Here is a 14,747-nt window from a genome sequence, read left to right as displayed (position 1 = left end):
TGATGTGTCTGATCTTCTTCTCTTTTTGACTCTCTGTTTTACAACCAATGAAGCATATTCACCAACGTGATCCTTCCGGGACCTTACCTTGAAGAGAAGCTTGTAATCGTTGATACGCTGAATCGGAAGTTTCAGATGCTCGGTGAGACTTTTATCGTCGTCGATTTTCGCTGAGAGCTCCTGCAGGTCGATCAAAAAAAAAGAAGAAGAAAAACACGTACACATATACACGCACACGCATTTGCTTTAGTAACGGATCACATTTTTCACATTTCAATTGACTTCGAGAAATGTATCGAAATTTCACTTGCAGCACACTAACGCTCTTCGACACCAGATGGAATGTTCCCCAGACTCCATTGAAGCTAACCCGCACTGCCCGTAAATTTCCCGCTTACCAAGGCACAGATTTTAATGCCTCCCCCTCACAAACATATCCGTGGTGGTGCGATTTGTCTAGAAATAAATTTTCCACTGCCATAGATTGTCACTCGGAATGGCGATGTTCAGGGAGCACCGTTGGTTGTTTTCGTGCGTTAGCGGGTGGAAATACGTCGAAGCAACGGATAGGGCGGGGTGCATGTTGGTCGGGGTTGGGGATGTTGTATAAATAGTGGATTTGATAAAACGGATCCCGAAAGACATTTTCGTGCGGAGGTAATCGATCGAAGCGGATTGAGGTACCTTAACGGATATTTTTGGACGGCTTTCCATGGACGGTGAATCGTGTGTGAGAACATTTAAGATCAGAGATCATGCTTGGTTTGCGATTGGTAAATGATATTTGGAAAAAGAGGAACTAAAGCGCTTCAAAAACGAATCAAAAGATCGTAAAATTAAATATTTTATCATCTCGCGATTAATCCGTTTATATTACCATAGCAAAATTATCCAAATTCTTTGCACAGGTGTTGCGAGAAAACTACGTCTGTGACAGGAGCTAAACTGCTTTAAAAAATATCATTACAAATTTGCAATTCCATTTGAAGAACGAAAACTGTCTGTTTATTTTCACGATCACGATCGCAATGATGATCACCATTACCGCCCACAGTTTTCCCGCGCGGCGGTAGGCGGCTTTTGATCACACCTTCACGGAGATCTCGGAACAGACGAATGGGCCGGACTAGGTCATCTGTGACCTTTTCCCCCAACCCGGGAGGCACGTCCAAAGCGGCATTAGTCACCAACATTGGGTAACAGTCGCCGTAGGTGGACTAGTGGGAAGTTGACAAAGAGCCAACGTGGAGGAAAAAAAGAAACAACAAACAAAAAAACGCTAGGCATGAGGTAATGTCAGCTTTACACCGTACCTCGGCCGAATTTCTACTCCGAAATAAGTAACAAGGTTGTTTGGCAAGGGCGGTAAAGAAATAGAAAATTATTCCGGCCAACGTTTTGGTCGGCCCGAGGTGACCGGAATCTGTTGGCCATGAAAAGGTAGAGAAACGACATAAAATAGAACCTTGAGTAATGGAAAATGTGGAGCAATGTCTGAAGAAACGTTTTTGGAACGCCGCTCAGCTTAGGGATGTTCACACCCTCCCACATATTTGTGGAATCTGATGCAGGCTCTAGTAAAAAATTAACAGGGAGAACATTTTTTTAAAGACGAGTTAGTAAATCAAAATCTATCTAACGGACCTGCATATCTTGATTATTTTTAAGTATTATATAATAAACAATACTTTAGTTTGTTTAGAAAACACACTTGCTGTATGCACATGGCCTGATGGAGTTTCAATATGACATTGCACAATACACACGTCATTGTATTTCGAATAATAAATAACAAAAGAATTGACGCACATCGCCTGTTCCAAATGCTATCCGAACTGGTCGATAATGCTATACTTTTTGAAAGTTGTAGGATGGGGGCGCCTGGTTGTTTATTACAAATAACCCAAAAATTATACCCATCTAGTCATCTTCTGATGCATTTCATTATAATCATCATATATACGTCATACGTAATTTCTAATGTGAATCTTGTTGTTTATGTTTGGCAAACTATTTAGATAAGTAAACTGCATTTTTTTAAATAAAACTTGTTTAATGCATAAATAGCAACCACTTTAACAGATTGATTCATCACATTTAATAGATTAAATTTACTTAAGTATTTCTTATATAGTCATCACCGGTATCGTCTGATTATTATTTTTGTAGTGCCCGGTAGTTTGTTATAAATAGTCTTCAAAGCATACATATTTATATTATACTACATTTTCAGACATCAATAATCGACAAATTTAAAATAAATTCCAATTCGATTTATGTTGTTGATTCTTAGTAATATGTTTAGGCCTTGGAAAAGTGATTTCCATATATATTTTTTTAAATTTTCGCCCATTTCCAAAGCCACTTTAAAAAACGTATATGTTTGTACGGTTTTATATACAAATAAATGAAATTGCGGTTTCTTCTATTTCTACACTGAGAACGTCATTGTACTTAAAATAATAAATCTAGCTGAATTGACGCACATCGTCTATGTCAATTGCGGTTCGAAGTGATGGGTATTACTTTTCAAAAGTATGAAAAAACTAAGATGGAGGCGCCTGGTGGTTTGTAAACTAAACTGGAAAGAATGTCCATCTAGCAAGTCATTTCAGAACATTGATACGTATGCTGAAAATGATGAAAGTAATTCCGATTATGACTAATGTTGCCGTTGTGTTGGACTAATTGACATGGTTTTCTTTTTCAGTACAAAGTATAAATTGCACGAGCGACCTGCGTATTGCATTCTACAAGAATTGTTTCAATTTGTACATGAATGACTTATAAAGTGGCTATCCACGTTAATCGGGGACAATTTAAAATAACATTACACACTTGGGTGTTTTGGCAAATTTCTTTGCCTTAGCGATAACGAAAGACGACAAGCCATCTTTTATCACCCCAACCACAGGGATGGTCTAATTTTCCTCCCTCAGGAGCCAACGGTCGGTTGGTTGGCGGGCATTTTTCTGGCGCTTCTTCTGGGTTAGTTAGTTGTTATAAATAAAACCCCATGCCGTCGCCGCTTTGGTCAATATGGTGCAATTAAACCGAACGTGAACACGAACAGTTGCGTTCCGTTTTTTCCTTCCTCAATTCAACCGCCCAAAGGAAAGCCAATTCGCTTCTCAAACAACCGGGTGAAGGAAATATTCCGACGGTGGAGCTTGACGATGAGCATTCAAACGTTTTACTTCAAACGTTCCGGGAGGTGGTAGTTGAGAAAAGTTTTCCTTTTTTTGCAGGAGTAAAAAATCTTAGGCACCCCAAGATCTTATGCGGATCAGAACATATATCTTCCGATGATGATGATTTGTTTTCCTCGGTGCTTCGTCATGAGCCTGGATCCTTCCGGATGCCGCGTGGGTGGAGCGTGACGTAAACGCGGACGAGGTACTTTTTTATCTTCAGTTTTGCGCACTCTCCTTCTCCACACGGACGCGAGACTTTGGAGGGTTAAATCATAGCTCGATTTAGACACACTTCTTGTATTTTTAAACGATAGATCAAGACTTTCAAAAGAGCACAAACATTTGGCATAACACATTTTTCCACAAACTTCACTTTGCATCTATTTTTCTTTTCGTATTTTCTTCTGCAAATTTTCCCCCGTCGTACTTCTCGCACTGCCCGATTTTTCGAAGACCCCAACCTAGGGGTTAAATAAACGTTGGTAAATGTGGTGCAATATATCTTTCCTCTTGTTGGCTCATGAATAAGGCATCGCATACACAAAAATAAAACGAAGCCTTTTGACAATTTTTCCCACGAACTGTACACCACAGACGCACAAACACTGGCGTGTACTGGCAACGCAGACACACGTCTTGTCAGCTAGCGCTGATATGGGCGGTTATGCAATGACTTTTTCTTCTACGGAAGTCACTGGTTAACGATTGACACTCGAGAGGCATTTGTTAAATATTTGATCGTGATATTAATTTGTTTTCCATAGAATTTCACCATACACTTTTCATATATTTTTGAGCTCATTAATTTATGCACAGCAAACTTATTCGGTCACGAATCAAAAAAGACGAAGCGTTTTTCGTACGCTTTGACACTTTATGAACGTCTCCTATACTTTTACAAGGACTTCGACGTCAAGCGTGACCGCGTGGCCTTCGACGCACTGGAAAAGGGGTTGTTCAAAACGCCTCCCACTTGCTGCGGGAACCAACGGTCTTAATCCACTTGTCAATCCCGATCGGAAATCGATCGATACACCAGAGTCGGAGAGCATTGGATGCGCGGTAAAATTAAATTTCAAAAGTTACAACTAACCCGATACTAACTCCGGGAAACCGGGTCCGGCCGGAACAGCACGGATGGCACGATTTCTCCCTCTCTCCCTCTCGTTCTTTCACTCTCACACACTATTCTGACGGGGGTGCGCGCGCGATCACTGGCTTTTCGATCCTTCCGCTGGCAGCTGTGAAGTACGACTGAAGTTCGGCCGGCCCTAGTGCGACCGTGAGCGAAAAATATAGATATTCTAAAATTACGTCCGAACCGAAAATTTTTCGCTGTCCCGCCACTGCCCGCGCACACGTACGGGGCATGGTATGCGTGTGCGCGTGCGGAGAGGGATGATAATTCGGGTGGGCAAAAATGGGTAACGTGGCACCGCACCGGACGTAACGCAGCGTAACGCGCGCACAAACCGGGTGGGCCATTGGCCGTCGTTCGGAAATTTGCAGGGGGTTTGGGCTGCACGTCCCCCTCAGACGACGATTGGGGCCATTTGTCGGCCATTGCCCACACGGGCGGTGATGGGAGGAAGCGGAATTAAAACGGGAGTGTTTGTCGGGAGCGATGGTCCGCTCGGGGCGACGAGTGACGTTTGAGCTTGAAAGCGATTCAGTCCTCCTTTGCACTGTGCTATGGAGCAGATGCTGGATTTGGCGTATTTTTCTTGCCGTTTTTCTTTAGCTTGACACCTGTTTTTGTTTAATAGACGGGCGCCGGCGGGGCGACAAAAATAAGGGAAAACAGGTGGACAAGTGATTTTTCTCGCTGTGGAGCAGCACCGTTTTTACAAGGTTAAAACTGGTTGGGGAGGAGTTAAGAGGGCAAGGGATTAATGGCATTGATTTTTGGGCACGCCTTGTGCACGCGAACGGTCTGACGCCGGACTGACGAGATTTTTGGTGCTCTGCCATGGTGGTAGAAAAAATAGCCAGAGAGATGCGCCGTACGCAAACAAGTGCATCCGTAAGGTTGCAGAAAATTTCTCACCTTGACTTATATCCGTGTCAAAAGGGAGAAGCTAAAGGAAAATAAAAAATGGTCGGAAATGGGAAAGTTATTCGTTGCTACCATAAGGCAGGAATTTATCACAGTTGTGTCCGTGGCAATGGTGTCACACGCCGTAGTGAATTCTGTGTATGTGCATGAGTGCGAGTGTGTTGTTATGCGTTTGTTGTTTCATAAAGAAATCAGTTTCGGCAATTTTGCAACGGTTTATGGCGTAGGGATATATAGCTGAGAGCATAGTGACCACAATTTGTTGCCGTAAAGAGATCAGGAAAGGGCAAACTTGTTTTATACAAGGGAGTTTTTGTTAGTTACTTGCACTTACGTTATGTAAATCTTTACACAATGTCCTCTTTGTGGAAAAATTGTGAAACCAAGATTGTTACACAAAAGTTGTCATATTTAATAGACAATTGTTTGGCTATCGGTATGTATGTATTATCTTATGTAATTAATAGTTTGCTAACATTAAAATTGAAATTTAAAAGTAAACATGGAACGACAGTGTGTTTTTGGATTTAATATGTGTCAAGTAATTAGCAATCGTAATGTCATAATTATAACTTTTTCAATAAAAATTGTTGATTTCAGTGGTCATTTGACTTGTTATATTTAACCATAAATATCTTAAAACAGAAAATTTCCAAAATTGTGACAGCGTCAAAACTGGTTTACAATATCAGAAGGAAAAGGTCAGTCATTTTTGTTTCTATTCGTGACATTGTGATACGATAAATTTACTCCATGATTGGTGTTAAATTTAATTTCCAAATGTGTGGCATCTCAACCATAACATATAAATAAATTGATGCAGGGAAATAAATTTGCTTGACACGATCCTCCATGTTCTACAAACGAGCCGGACGTTACCGTTTTATTTTTAGATCGATCGCAAACTTGTATTAACGCAGGGTGAAAATCAAAATTGACCATCGTTACGAATGCAAACAATCTTTGACATGTTTTGTAGCGTATTTTCTGCATCTTACATGTTTTGAAGATTCCAATTCGTTTTACAACCTCACATAGAATACGTTCATCTTCCAATGGCTTGGATTGCAAAGGATGAAAACTCAAGAAAAGTTTCTTCTATGTAAATGTTCTCTGTTTCAATGTTTCAACTTTAGACCATACAAATAAAAAACCAGGCACCATAACGCTGAAAGCAGAGAGCTGGTCGAAACGCCGGGATTCCCTTGCACCATAGAACTTATGAGCTTGCAAAAGAACCAACAGCCATCGTCATGTGCTGGGAAATTACATGTTGCTTGCCTCAGTTTCATATATTCTTACAATAGAGTAAAGTATTTTCTCACCACCAGAATGGTTATTTGTTGTAGTTAACAAAGGAAAGAAAAACTGCTCCTAAAATTTAATGTTCCGACTTGCGGCCATTATACTCTCGTGTGGTGAAAACTGTGTCGTACTCGTGCCTGTGTTGGTACGGCTGTCGCTAATTTGCCGGTTGTGTAATGAACGCTGAACGGCGCTCTGTGACATAATCGAGATTGAAAATTTTGATGAGTTTACCCGCCCGAGCAGATGTACGGAAGAGAGAAACACAGCCTTCGCTTGCGACGAGCTTCATTGTTATTTTCGTTTCGAAAAATAGAAACCTAATCCCACCGGCATGTCTTTCGATCTCGCATCGCTACCGTCTTCCCTCTTGCAGCCAGTCGTGCTGTTTGTTTTGCGGGACTAGTTTCCGGCACGCGGGATTGAGTAAGCGAACCTTCACTCTCCTGCCTGGGAGATGGTGGGACATTAAATCGGGAAGCACTGGCTGCCGGTTGTTGCATCATTTGCGTGACAGCTGGTTCGAGTTGCGATTCGTATTGCACCGGTTGGTGAAATCTGGGCCGTGTTTGGCAGCGTTCGGGGTAAAACAGACATTGCTGTCGGGTTTGGCCGTGCAACAAACTTGCATCGTGTGGTTAATCCTCGGCTGATCCCTCCGATGCGGCACTGTCAGCAAGGTGTCTGGTTGCGATCGCGCCCGATTAGTACCAACCATCGAAGTTCTCGTTTCGACTAATCTCCGACGGGTTTTCCGGCATCCCGATCGGTTTGATCGCAATGAGGCGACGTTATGTGCTACATTTGTATGCTACAAGGGTGTTTGTGGCCAAATAGCATCCTTATACTCTTGCCGTAGACGAAAGTGCGGAGAGAGTTAGTCGTTGCAACGATGTTGTTCTGAGAGATTTATTTCTCCGTGCTCTTTAATCCAGTAAATACATTTACTTTCCAACAGATGGCGCTGCAAGTCAGGTTTGCGCGATCCTGCACGATCCCTGACAGATTTGTTTCCGTATAGCTTAAAATGGACTTTTTGGAAACTTGCCGTTGAAAAGCTCCACAAAATGGTTCCACATTCGATGACATGGAACTTTTATGGCAAGACTTACAGTAGTCAGTATATTGTTAATAGTTCTTTAAATTATTGCACTGATCTGTGTGCCTTATTTACGATAAAAAAGATACTCAGTTAAACCCCTACTCGATGTGAAATTTTCGATACATTTCAATTAGTCAAACAGGTTTTCGTATTTCATATTTCGTCACTTACCATAAAAAAGTCACGGATGTCATCGTTCGAAGCGAGGAACTCTTGCGCAACCGGTGCGTCTCGGCAATACCTCACGTGCTTGTCGAAGTCCCGCTCGAGCCGCAGGAACGTTTTGCCGATCATTTTCGGATTGTTCGCGTAGTACTTTACACCCTCGATCAGTACCCTGGGACCGGGAGCGGAAAGGGTGTGAAAAATAAAACCAGAACAGAAGAAGCGGAAACGTTTAATAGCTGGTATAAAATGATACTGCCATGCCATTAGGCGCAGATAAAATTACCCTCCCATCGTTAGCTTTCTATCCCTCCTCTCACGCGTTGAGTGGTTTCGAAAAAGAAAACAAACCCCGAAATCCTACAGCCCGACGTATACTTACGTATTGTGAAAGTCCGCTATCTGTTTGAAGTTGTTAAAGATGTCATCTTTATGATCGCGCACGACCCGCGGCACCTTGTTGTCCTTGTTGTCGATGTACTTGAGGTAGTTGTCGACGACCTGCTGGAGATCCTTGGCGAACTCCTCCTCCGTCTCGACCAGCTCGCGGACGACGGCTCTGGCGAGAGAAAGCACCGCATAAAGTAAGAGAACGTACTGTAAATTGTGATGATCCAGCCGCTGGTTTATTGCTGCACAAGTGGAGGTTTGGGAATTTGTTTTTCTTTTCGTGTTTGGTTATGGCTTACTCTCGTCTGTAGGCGGCATCGTTGGACTTCTCGCCGAAGACGGCCTGCTCGGTGTGCATGATGTCCAGCACGGACACCGGAATCCAGCCGGCCTTCGCATTGTCATCTCCATCGAAGATTCGTACTTTCCACCTAGACAGGGTCGAAGAGTACCAGTCAAAAGGAAAGGTGAGAGTGAATGCAACACAAGGGGGCAAGACTGAGTATTTGAGCTGTATGACTAAAGCGATAAGACATACATTAACATTTTTGAATTTATTTAACAAATTCCCCCTATTCATTGTCTCTAGAACAAAATGTTGTAATGAACATAATGCAAATTAAAAGTAAACCAATTTAGTCATAGATTTTTTTAAATTAACTCAAATAAGCAGAATTTGATTGTTAACTATTACACAGGCAGTGTTCAACTGGTGCTATGAAATGTTCAGTTATTCGGCATTAAATTCCACAAGGGCCATCTTCAAGTAGGTAAATGGGTGTTTATGCTCGCTTTTGTTTAATCATCAACGACATTGTTTTCTTTTGGGTCTTTATAGTAGACTTCTCGGCACGGTATTTTTTCAAAAGATCAATAAAATAGTACAAATCATAACTTGTCGAAGAAGATTATTCAAAATCACTGAAATACAATGTTTGGAGAAACATAAATCACTTCCAAATTGATTGTTGAACTGAAATTTCAATTACAAAGCATATAGGCTTTGCGAATTTTTACGCTGATGTTTGTTCGAGTAGCTACGGATTAAAAGAAAGGATGCCAAACATTCAAATAGGTGAATGGGACAAAGGATATAGATATGGAACTATGGGACGCCATCGTCTTTTTCTTCTGTTGAAAGTTCTGATAAAGACAATTATTTTTTGGATCATCACCTTCACTGTTAAAATCGACATACAGCATGTTCGAAACTAACAAGAACCCTAAGAATCTTAGAAAAGTGTAGTACTGAGAAGTGTGGCAAACACAGCCTTCTAGAAGATACTTCAACAGTTAGTAAATTTTGCCTGTTGCCTGTATCAAACACCACAATCAGAGGAATTTATCTAACATATTTTTCCGCGTATTTTTTTCATAACCACAATGACAATGGACAATGACAAATACCTCAAATGACCGCAGATAGGCAGCAGAGTGGATAATTCGACTAAGGATAATCGAGAGTCTACTGTTTTGCAAAAACTAGGGCCCTAATCGAAGAAGAATGATTTCTTATGTAAAAACTACGTTTTACCTGACGCATTAATTACACACTTGCATACATTACTAGCTCGACTACTCGCCTAGTAAAAAAAGGTTTAGAAAACTGAACAGTAGTAATAAAAGTAGAAAGACTCACTTCTCGTTCGGCTTCGGTTGGTAGGACGGTGGCTGCGGGCTGACGCTGCGCCGGTGGGCAGAGCTCTGGTGGTTTTTCTTCGGCTTCACCGCCAGCTTGTGCCGCGAGGCGGAACTGTCTAGCCGGTCCTCCGCCTGGCCGATGTTCATCTGCGGATCGAGCTTAGGCTTTCTGTGCATGCGACACGATGGAGGGGAATGATAAGGATCGGATACGGATGAGTGGCTGCGTGGACGCGTCCCATCACACGGACGAACGGATGCTACTTACTTGGCCGCATTGGCTGCCGACTCGCCCATATCGAGCACCTCGACCAGATCGCCGATTCGCACCGAGATCGAGTCCGGCCCTTCAGCATCGTAGTTTTTGTTCACCACCAAAATATCGTACATCTGCAATTTTCGGGGAAGCCAACCGAGGGAAAGCGTAAAGGAAAACAAAAAGGTTAACGAATGAAGCGTTGCATCATTGGTGGGGATAAAATTAATGAAAACAAATGACCTGGCCAACGAAACAGTTTCAAACATACACGCGCACTTCCTGGCACCGGCTCACAGTACTGAGCGATGCTATGGTAGGCAACATTTCCGGACCGATACCGCTTGGATGCGAAGCGGTTGGCACACCCTTCCGTGGGGTGCGAATCAAAGCCTGTAGCTGATCATTTATTTCTCTAATCGACGTTGACTAGTGGCAGCGCTGGCAGCAAAATAATTGTCCCCAGCAAAACGGCAAACCGATTTTAATTTGGGAATGAGCGATATAAGGTTCATGTTTTGCCTGAAAGGGATCTCATACCAGCTCGTTTGGCAGGTAAAAGTGACATTCGGAGCTGTGAGCTTAAGATCGATGAAGGAGAATTAATTTCCAGCGTAAAATGATATCAAAACCTCCATCAAACAGAGAAAAACATTGGAAAAAGGAAACCACCTTAGCCGTCCCGTGTAACAAATGAGGACCTTTTTAATTGGGCTATAAATCCGTCAACAATTTCCACATGATACAATTTATCAAATGCTTGTTTTTGTGTCGTTAAAGATCTTTTTCACACGTCCTGCCGAAAACAAGTATGCAATTTGGCGACCCTCCAGGTGCTCCCGAAGATTTTTCTTTCTCTTGATTTGTCAAACATATTTTCTACGTGATATGAAGATGTAAATATCGGTCAAATAGAGATTAATGGACGTGAGCAGCAGGTTATAAAGATCGAACATCTTCGAGGTTTTATATTTCATGATTTCCAATACACAGCACGACGACAACCCGGTCTGGACTAATTGAGATCGATCCGTTGCCTCCTGTTGGATGAGTTTCTCGGTTTCACTGCATTTTCCACCAAATATGCCAAGAACGCCGACCAAAATTAGTGCCATTTTCAGACGTCATCTTGCTGGCTGGCGTGGGAAGGAAAAGATTGACTATTTTTGAGTTTTCTTTCTGGGGTGAGTAAGAAAAACGTGGAACATTTCAATTTGGACAATGGCGTATAGAAAATGTGCACATTTCATGTTTGGATTTTGCGTCCTTCCGTCTAATTGGTGCTTCGGTTGCCAGCGGGCGGTCGTCAAGAAGAGACGTTCGTCTAACCGTTTTTGGCGAACGGTTCGAGCTTGGTTCACACGAGATTGGTACAAATGCAAAAAATCTCAGTTTGGGGAAAATGGTATCCCAAGGATTGCCCGCTGGGGAGACGTCCGCAAGGTTTGAAGTGACACTTCCTGTGACACGTGACCCCTTTTTCCCAAGCTAAGCTTACCAATTTGTCGCGTTTCCACGAAAAATCAACACGTAAACAGGTAGAAGGACGTGACGGTGATGAAAAGACTCCTGTTTTTCTTAACTTTGTCCTCCATTATTTGACCTAGTCATACCAAAACATCCTTGACCGTGGTGTTGGTGTGAGGTTGGATGGCTTTAGTTTTTGACAAAGCACCACCTTTACCCTCTGGATCTCGCATGGTAAACAAATGGCAACCCTACGCAGTGGGGCAGGTAGGAAAGGTGATCGTGTTGTAGGAAAACACACACCCAAACAACGTTGCACGGTGGTTAAATTTAGCCGAAGGTAGTGCTTTGCCCACGCATAAGTAATGCCGATAATTTGTGGTTGTTACTCGTGTCTGGATAGTTCCCTGGTGCGGCTGGTTTTCCTTCGGGATGATCTTTCTTTCCACACATTGCACGGCGCCGTTTTTCGTGCAATCTCAAACGAATGTGACGTCCGCGTTCCCTGATCTGCAAAGCGGACGCCATATTTACTATCGCCCTCCGCGGGGCGCGCTGGGTGATGATCGTGAGGGTTTAATTGTTTTTCCTCACCGGTGGATGAGTGGATGTGTGAAATGTGGCCTGATTGAATTTGTTTACCAAAGGAGGAAAAACAATGTGGTTCCATCGCCTTACACCGCTTCCTTTGATTGGGGGCCGGGGGGGATGTTTGATTGGAGCCATAATTTGTATCTCCAATGAAAGCAAGTAGGTGCATTCCGGCCCGCAGACAAATTGTCTGCATTCTTCGTGCAGGTTTGCAAGAGGCAATGAAAGTCAAGGTTAATTGGCAAAAGGTATTTCAATTGAAGTTTTTAATAAATAAACATTTTTTAAATTATAAATAAGAAAAATTGGATAATAGTTACTCCTACATAGCCAAAACGTGTGTAGCGAAAAAAGTAACTAATATATAACTTAGTTATATTCTTTTTAATAATTCAAACCACATATCAAATCATAACCACGGTCTTAAGTCGTAAATTTTACTGTGTTGTTAGAATATCAGCAATAATTTTCCATCATTGTGTTTGCACTAAAGTACAAAACAAACTACCAGTTTGCATCTCTAGTGGATTTCCACGCAAACTAAATTATTTTTACACTTTCTGCTAATGAGACGTTCGTTGCCATTGAACCTTACTCCTCCAGGCGATGTAGGCGTAACGTTGGAAGAAAAGGAAAAGGGACAGTTATTTTCGTACAACTCACTTTTTTCAACCTCCCACTTTTGCAGCCATTCCAACCGCGGACGGTTTTGAACATTACTTTCGTCGTTCGAGCAAACAGTGCAGTTCGTTGGCCCGTTGCAAGGGCAGTTTTCCATTGGCCAAAATGTTCCTCATTAAAACTCATACATGGAATATCGAAGAGTAGCTCGAGAAGATCTCAAATTTCCTTCCTAAAGGTACCATCGTTGATAATTGTATATGTTCGGAAAATCGACGCCTCCTTGGACTTGTCAATCAAGCTAGCAAAACGAACTTCAACTGAATCGAAAATCCATTCAACCGTTGAGGATGGCAGATCGTTTTAAGGAGAAACGAAAAGTCATGGATAACGGGTGGATTCGGAAAAACAACAAACCTTGGATCTAGCCAAGGGAAAAACGATTAAATCAAAGCGCATGGCGAGGGTGGAAAACGTGACTCGAAGGTTGGACCCCGTTCGAAGGAGTGTTATGGCTCGGAAGTGTCGATCACATTTCCCGAACATAAATGCCAAAACGCCACAACATCGGCACCCTGCCCATCCTCCACCCACCGTCGACGATCCTCTATACCGAGCGTGGGGAAATCTTGCCTGCGTTTGTCCGCATTTTCCACCGATATTTATACGCGTTCGGCATCAAATGGAAGGCTGCTGCGGATAGTTAAATAATAAATAAGGTTTATTTTCAGCGTCCGTCTGAGTGGGGCAGGCACGCAAGACGGTCGACTGACTTTTCCAGCGTGATTTCCCACAATGAAGTGGTTTTCGCGTCTGCTGGGAGTGAGTGTGGTGAACGATTTTTTTATTGCCCTCCTCCCCCAATTCCCCGCTCAGATGTGGTGTAGCAACATTTTGTTTGTTTGTCGCAAGCGAATCCATGTTTTTCCGAGCGCATGTGTTTTCCTGTGGTGTAGGTCAAACACGGACCTGGCGTCACGTGTCGACGATCGGACGATATCTCGCCCATTGCTACACGCATACCCACAGCCGGTGAATCATTTATCCACCGTGACAAAAACGGCTGCTATATTTTTCGTTCGTGAGAAAGTTTTAAAAAAATGGTTGGAAAATGGGAGCGGAACAGAAGAAGAGGCGTTAGAGTGGAAATCAAAACAACAACAGCGTATCCCGGGGACATCAGCTGAGATTGAGTCATTGCGTGTCATCGTCATCTGTTTGTGTGGCGTAAGCTACACGTGAGAGACGAAGACTGCATTCGATGAGCATTTTTATTGCAATAAATAAGCAATTTTTTCATTTCATTTCATTTGTTACGAAAACGGAAAAGGGGTGATGTTCCAAATTTGACAAACCAAGGGTAACAAAATATGAACATAAATATAACAAATAAATAAAATAAATAAGTAAGACGCGCTTTTGCATGGAAAATAAAGAATGTATTCTTGTCAGGAAGATACAATGGACAACATTCGTTTACATTAGGAAACTTGCAAGACCGCGGTGGGAACAGTTTATTTTGTCTGTTGCATTCTAAATGAATTTAAATGATTATACAAACCAACTCTTATGTTTTTAAATTCATATTGAATTGTTTTGTTTTTTGTATAACTCATCTTAACCATTATTAATATTGTTTATCTTGTGTATTATCTTTATCCAATATAGGAAGAAAATAATTGATATTTCTTATTATTTTCTAAAAAAACTATATTTGAACTGCCTAGTGCGCGCTATAATTTGAATATCAATAAAGTAAAAAATAAAAAAACTTCTTAAAGAATGGTTACAAAGAGAAGCCGAGCTGACTTGTGGCGATCAAGTTTTAGGGTTTCCCATCTTGTCATATTTTTTACGAGCACAGTTTATCAAAGGGGTTTTGCAGTCCACTCGCCGCAATTGGAGAAGTTTGATTTATTTCGGAAGAAATAAATCTAGATCATTCGAAATGCAAAGGCC

The sequence above is a fragment of the Anopheles coustani genome, chromosome 2, assembly GCF_943734705.1.
Source record: "Anopheles coustani chromosome 2, idAnoCousDA_361_x.2, whole genome shotgun sequence".
Lineage (NCBI taxonomy): Eukaryota > Metazoa > Arthropoda > Insecta > Diptera > Culicidae > Anopheles > Anopheles coustani.
The sequence above is the reverse complement of the archived record's forward strand: the minus strand, read 5'-3'. Positions refer to the sequence as shown.